General features: G+C 34.7%; 1 protein-coding gene and 1 long non-coding RNA gene across 19 annotated transcripts in view; one reads left to right on the forward strand and one right to left on the reverse strand.

The window, feature by feature from the left end:
- Positions 1-7500, reverse strand: part of LOC106869449 (uncharacterized) — a 679123-nt gene that overhangs the window by 61196 nt on the left and 610427 nt on the right. The gene's annotated exons all lie outside the window — the stretch shown is intronic.
- LOC149132883 (uncharacterized) overlaps positions 1-7500 on the forward strand; it is a 33462-nt gene that overhangs the window by 4798 nt on the left and 21164 nt on the right. The window contains exon 2 of the long non-coding RNA XR_016244016.1: positions 7325-7417. This is a non-coding gene — a long non-coding RNA (uncharacterized LOC149132883). The remainder of the gene's footprint in view (positions 1-7324; positions 7418-7500) is intronic.

A 7500-nucleotide genomic window follows, 5' to 3' on the forward strand; every position in this document is an offset into this window, starting at 1 on the left:
TATAAATACATATACATATATATATACATATATATACACATATATATATATACATGTATACATATATATATGTATATATATATATATACAATATATATATATTAGTATATATATAATTATATACATGTATATATATATACATACATTTATATATATACACGTACATATATACATATAATCATACATATATACATATACATACATACACATATATATTCTTTTATTCAGTTTCCGTCTACCAAATCCACTCACAAGGCTTTGGCTATAGTAGAAGACACTTGCCCAAGGTGCCACGCAGTGGGACTGAACCTGGGACCATACGCTTGGGAAGCAAGCTACCTACTACACAGCCACTCCTGCGCCTATATATATATATATATATATATATATATATATATATATGTGTGTGTGTGTGTGTGTGTGTGTGTGTGTAATACAAAAGACGAAGACGGGTGTGTAAACAACACATATACATATGTAACTACACGTGGATTGTTGGCGATTTTTTCCCTTCGTGTTCCTTTTCTGTTGGACTTTCCTCTGTTTCCTGTTTCTGAGGAAGAGCTTTGCTCGAAACATAAAATCACTTTTCTCTCCTCGCATTGCTGTTTTTTTCTTGTCTTTTTTCCCCGCTTTATATACATACATACATACATGCATACATACATACATACATACATACATACATGCATACATACATACATACATATATATATATGTGTGTGCACAACGTACTTATCCTGTCATCGACAAAGGGTTTCTTTTCGCGAGCGTATGTATGAGCTCTCAGACATACAAAGGTAAGCACAGTTAGAACAGAAGCAGAAATTGTATTGAAACTGTAAAGACATTTATACCCATATATAGTTATATTCATAAATATGTACGTGTATGTATGTACAAACACGACTCATACATATATACATATATATAAATATATACATACACATACAGTTTTTTTAATACTGTTATGTTGTCTACATTGAGCAAGGATGGGCATATAAGGCCGTGTCCAACAGTGACATCTCCAGAAAACAAAAGCTTCTGGCAGGAGTGGTGAGAGCCAGCGTATTCTCTTGTCTTATTTTCCTCTTTCCTCCTTTTCTCTTTCCTTTCTTTCTTTGTTATGCTGTTTTCCTTGACTGTTCAAGGCTGTGTATCAACTCGGCCCACCACCCACCCACCTTAACCTGGCATCTTTTAAATTTCAGGTTTTATTATCGATATAACCAAATAAAATAGAATTTTATTAGGGTTCGTGTGTTGAATAGCTGATATTAATGCTGTTGTATTCGGTTTCACTGATCGTCTGCCCGTGGGACGCCTTCCACATCACGTGTGCATGTGTATAATTATTGTTTCTATTCTTTTATTTGTGTTGATCATTGGACTGCGGCCATGTTGGAGCAACGCCAACCGATCCCTTTAGTTCTTTTCTTTTTTCTTTGTTCTATTGTACTCTTTTTTATTATTTTTTTTTTGCCGAATCGCTGAGTTACGGGGACGTAAATAAGCCATCACCAGTTGTCATGTGATGGGGGATAAACCCAAAGACACGTACATCACATTCATTTATATCAAATTACAAATATATATATGTATATATATTTATGTGTGTGTGTGTGTGTGTGTGTGACAAGCTTCAACACAGTTTCCGTCAAGCAAATTAACCCGCGGTTAAAGAAGAACACGCTCGATCAGATTGCCGCACGGTGGACTGAAACCGAAACCACGTGCTTTCAAAACGAACCTCTGAACCACACAACCATAGTAACGGTCAAATCCTTAATATCTTTCTTTAATCAATGATTCTGGAACTCAACAAGTGTGCGGGGCCAACAAGGTAGCTTACTACGAAATTGCTAGAAATAACAGAGAAAGAGTACATTATTTAATGTAGTCTTATATAAATAATCCAAATGATGGATCTTGTTAAATTTCTTCTAGCCACTTGAAGTGTTTCAAATCATCAGGTTATTTTCAGAACATTTTGTATGCTGATGACAGAAACCGCACTCATTTTTTTTTTAGAAATTAACAATAAATTATAATAATAAATATTAATTAATAATAAATAATAATACATTAGTGTTGAAAATCTGAAAATGGGGACAATTTGAAATACTTCAAAACTGGTTGAAGGAAATTTAACAAGATTCCGATAGACAGAATATACTGGGAAATATAATTCCTTCTGTTGAGCCAGAGTGATGACAACAGATCTTCGTCGCCTGACGCCGAGGATTCAACCGTTCTATCAATTGAATTACCTGTTCCTGAGTAAGTGGTTGAGTATTCCACAGATGTGCCCTTAATGTAAATATACTCAGGCAGAATCAACGTGATACAGGATGTGACAAACTGTACCCTCTGAATTACAGGTAGAATCTACCTAACAGGCTTCTATTCAGTTTCCATGTACTCAATTTCATCCACAAAGTATGAATTGAACAAAAGATACAGAAAATGACAATTGCTGAAAATGTCATGCATTGAGATCGATCCTGAGTCCTCATATGTATGAAGCGAATTGCTTAATCCTTCGGCCACGTGGAACATAAAAAATTATTTCATTGCCATAGTGATCCTACAATATATACATCATGATTCGTCTACCGTTACGTTCTGAGTTCAGATTCCGCCGAGGTCGACTTCGCCTTTCATCCTTTCGGGGTCGATAAATTAAGTACCAGTTGCGTACTGGGGTCGACCTAACCGACTGGCCCCCTCCCCCAAAATTTCGGGCCTTGTGCCTAGAGTAGAAAAGAATATTTACATCATGAAGGTTAAAAGGAAATTAGTTTAACATTTAATTGTTTTATTCTTTCATGGGCTCTGTTGAGAAATAGTAGCCAAATCTCCCTCAAATTTAAACATACTTCACACGAAAACAGAAACCCAAAGATTCATGAGTTACCCTTAAATCCAGATTAGCTAAACTTTGAATAAAAGAACCAAAAACTAAAAATTTGATTCGTTTTGAGGGCATGTCATTGAAAAGGTAGCGAATGGTGACAAAAGAACTTAGAAAACATAACTGATTTATTGATTAACCGAATGATTAATCAATCGAGCAGTTAATTGGTTAAATAATTAACCTATTAACAAATAACAAAGAAGCGAAATCGAATCAGAGCGTGTGTTTATTATTGGCATAATGACCCTCTCGAAATACAACAAAATCGAATAAAATAAATGAAATTACAGCTCATTGAAGATTATTCGTATTCCTATTTCCACATGTGAAAACCTACGTTGACAATGTCCAATAAAAGACGAAACTATGTCCATCGCTGTCACAATGCAAATCTTAAAACAACGATCAGACATTCCTCTTAAGCATGCGAATTAAATGTTTTTTTAATTAATTCTTAATTTATTGTAATTAACGCTCGCTCTTTGTGCGCATGTCGCTAACGAATGTCATTCGGTACGCGTCTACGAAATAAAATTTAAAAAAAAAAAAAAATTTTTTTTAAGTATCTTGATTTATTAAACGGTCGTTTGGTGCTTATTCTTAATTTCTGCAGCATTATAAGCTGACGAAAGATAATTCTCCGCGGGGACAGGGAAGGACCGATGCAATAATGGCGTTGCATCAAACATATATATTCGCCCTTATATACAAGACGGCTAGATGATAGCTTGAGGTATCAGAAAAGCTCAGCACCCACTGGAGCAAAACAGCAGCTTTCAACAGAACATCCTCATCGTTTCATGAAAACGAACTCTGTAGTCTGATGTAAGAACTATCACACACACGAACAAATACACACATATGTTAATCTATCTATCTATCTATCTATCTTCGAAAAGAAAAAACTCTACATTTGTATTTTGTCCCCTCTGTGTTGAGCCCTGTGTGGCTAATAAAGAAACCTATCTATCTATCTATCTATAGCAATAAGTACAGATTGGTGCGCCAGCCATTTAGCTACTACATAACCTTTTGAAAAACGTATATTTTTTAATGAAATATTGCAGAGATACGTTTTTCAGGGTGTGCATTAGAATCACAACGGATAACAATGTTTTTCTAATGTTATGAAGATAATCGTATCTTCATACTCGAAAATGTATATCTGCAAAGTTTCGTTAAAAACAAATATTCATCTTTCAGAAAGTTGCGAGGAGAGACAACGAAATCAACCAATCTGTATATATATATATATATATATATATATATATATATATGAGAGAGAGAGAGAGATACATACATATGTATGTATGTATATATATCTATTCCTAAGGGAAACGTGAAATTATTGAGAACCAAAATGATTTAAATAAGTTGTTTTATATATACTTACCAACAGCACATTATAGTCACTTACTGCCTGTCCCTTCCCCACACCCTTCTGTTGGCAGGGATATATATATATATATATATATATATATATATATATATATATATATATATATATATATATATATTATACAAACACACACATACATTCATTCACACATACACATCTGTAGATATAAGAATGCATAATTATAAGTCTACGTGTGAATGTATGCATGACTACAATATATACACATATATACATATGTATGTGAATGTGTGTGTGTGTGTGTACGCATGTGTGTGCATCCACATACATAGACGCACCACATATGTATAAACCTATATGAAGAAAGAGATATGTTATTCAAATGTGATTATGTATTAAATGACTCATAATTGAGAAATTAGATAAGCCTCCAGTTTAAGTTCAGTTTAAGCGCGTGTGCGTACCTACACACACACACACACACACACACATAAATATCTGTGTGTGCAGAGAGTGAGAGAGAGAGAGAGAGAGAGCGAGAGTAGTTTTCTGTGAATGGATATGTTTATATCACTCGCTTATTTTTAAAGATATTCTTTGCTTCAGCCAGAGCAGAATAAGTTTTAGAGCAGTCAAAGAATATATCGGTTTTGCGAAGATGGTTCCTTCTGTCCCTCTGTCTCTCTCTCTCTCTCTTCTTTTCCTTACACATTCAAACTTCATCTCTCTATCACTCTCCTTCACACACACACACACACACACACACACACACATACACACACACACACATACACACACACACTCTCTCTCTCTCTGTGTTTCTTTCTCTTTGAATCTTCGACAACCATTAAGCGAAGCTTCTCACTTTCAAATTTAGGATTACTTAATTTACAACACATCTGCTCATTTCTGAAACAAATTATAATTAATTAACTTGATAATAATAATTATCATTATTAATATTATTTCTATCATCATTATTAGAATTACTATTTCAAAATATATCAACGGATACGAGTCATATTCCTATCTTAATGCAACTTTCACAGATTTGAAATAAAATGAAACGAAATATAAACACACACAAAAATCATCATCATCATCATCATCATCATCATCATCATCACCATCGTTTAACGTCCGCTTTCTATGCTGGCATGGGTTGGACGGTTTGATTGAGGACTGACAAGCCGGGAAGCTGCACCAGTCTCAGATATATATGTACATATACTATATATATATCGATATATATATATACATACATACACACACACGCATATATATATATACACATATCTATGTGTGTGTGCATAAACGTATATATATATATATATATATACACACACACACACATATATATATATACATAATATATATATATATATATATATATATATATATATATATATATATATATATATATATATATGTGTGTTAAACATTAACAAAATATTGATTAAAAATAATAATTTATTTTAAAAGGGGGGAGTGAAATTCAGCAGTGTACCCGAGTTAGCTTTAGGGTGGAGGGGTAGGTGTTAATAAATTAGTATAAAAAATCGAAACAAACAAAAAAAAAAAAAACTCAATAGGAATCTGTTCCAAGAATTAGAAAACAAAAATTTGAAACTTTATACATAACACCAGTATATATACTCGTGTATATATATATATAATTATTATCTTGATTAATATTACAAATATCTCAACGGGTATGGTAGGCCGTACATGATGTAATCCACCCAGCCACCACCACTATCGGCACCATCACCACCACCACCACCGCCACCACCGCCAGCATCATCATTATCGTCATCTCTTAACTGCGCCTCTGAAAGAAACGGTAGCTTCTTTCGTGTGTAAATAAGAACTTAACAAAGATTTGTTTTGGGAAAGGTTCATCTAATGTTCTCGGTAAGAGAGTTCTTCTTACATTTGGTGCCAAAATGACTGAAAGTGGCAGACAGACAAACAGATTCTTTAGAACAACAGGAATTAAGTTTTGATGTTGCTGTTTTTGCTGTTGTTGTTGTTTAGTTCAGATCGAGCGGTGCCCTGACTAAAAGCAGTACCAACTGTGATATCCTGTCTCTGAGTTTGTTTTTTTTTTTGTCGAAGATTATGTGTCTTCCTGTCTTAAGACAACAAGTGCAGTGGTTCTCAACCTGAGTCCATATGACCACTGGAGGAGGGGGTCATATAAGATATTTGGGTATCCACGTAACAAGATAGTAATTCGGGGATCCAGAACATTATTTTAAGGCTCCCTTGAAAATTTTTGCTTTAGATGTATGTATTGGTATTTATTGCAAGAAAACAGCTAGGTTTCTTTCTCTAACGTCTTACATAGTTCAACCTACACAAGTTAATGCGTGATAAACAAAATAGGGATTTTGAAAGAAGTCTCTATGAAATTAGTTTTTAAATATCGAATGGCTATAGGGGTCCACCAGAATAAAATAGTAACCAAAGGGGTCTATTGATAAAAAGGGGATGCGAACCCCTACTACAGTGTGTGATTTGAGGGAAGATGGGCCGTTATTTTGTGCCCACGTAGAGTCCTTGTCGACAGCAGTTTGAGTTGAAGCTGAAGGTAATAAACTCAGTATCTCAATCACTCATTCAATTAACGTAGTACAGAAAGCCGGCGAGCTGGCAGAAACGTTAGCACGCCGGGCGAAATGCTTCGCGGTATTTCGTCTGCCGTTACGTTATGAGTTCAAATTTCGCCGAGGGTCAACTTTGCCTTTCACCCTTTCGGGGTCGATAAATTAAATACCAATTGCGTACTGGGGTCGATCTAATCGACTGGCCCCTTCCCCCAGAATTTCAAGCCTTGTGCTTAGAGTAGAAAAGAATTAAGGTAGAACAGAAGTCGAAGACATCCTATTGAATCTGCTTTATCGAAAAGACATAATAAGCCTTTGCCAGTCGAAAGTATTTCCATAAAAGTTTGTCCTAAACTTTCTTGCTTGTTTTCAGAACTTTAGTTAATCAGTGTATAATACTTTTTAGAGTATTTTATTCTTTGAATTGTTTTTTTATCATAGGTGCCTGCCTGGTCAGAACTAACTCGGGATTAAACAATGATCGCTGGAAGAAGGAAAAAAAAACAAAACAAAAAAACAAGGAGTGGCTGTGTGGTAAGTAGCTTGCTTACCAACCACATGGTTCTGGGTTCAGTCCCACTGCGTGGCACCTTGTGCAAGTGTCTTCGACTATAGCC

The sequence above is a fragment of the Octopus bimaculoides genome, chromosome 13 (genome assembly GCF_046866305.1).
Source record: "Octopus bimaculoides isolate indiv1 chromosome 13, ASM4686630v1, whole genome shotgun sequence".
NCBI classification, from domain to species: Eukaryota; Metazoa; Mollusca; class Cephalopoda; order Octopoda; family Octopodidae; genus Octopus; species Octopus bimaculoides.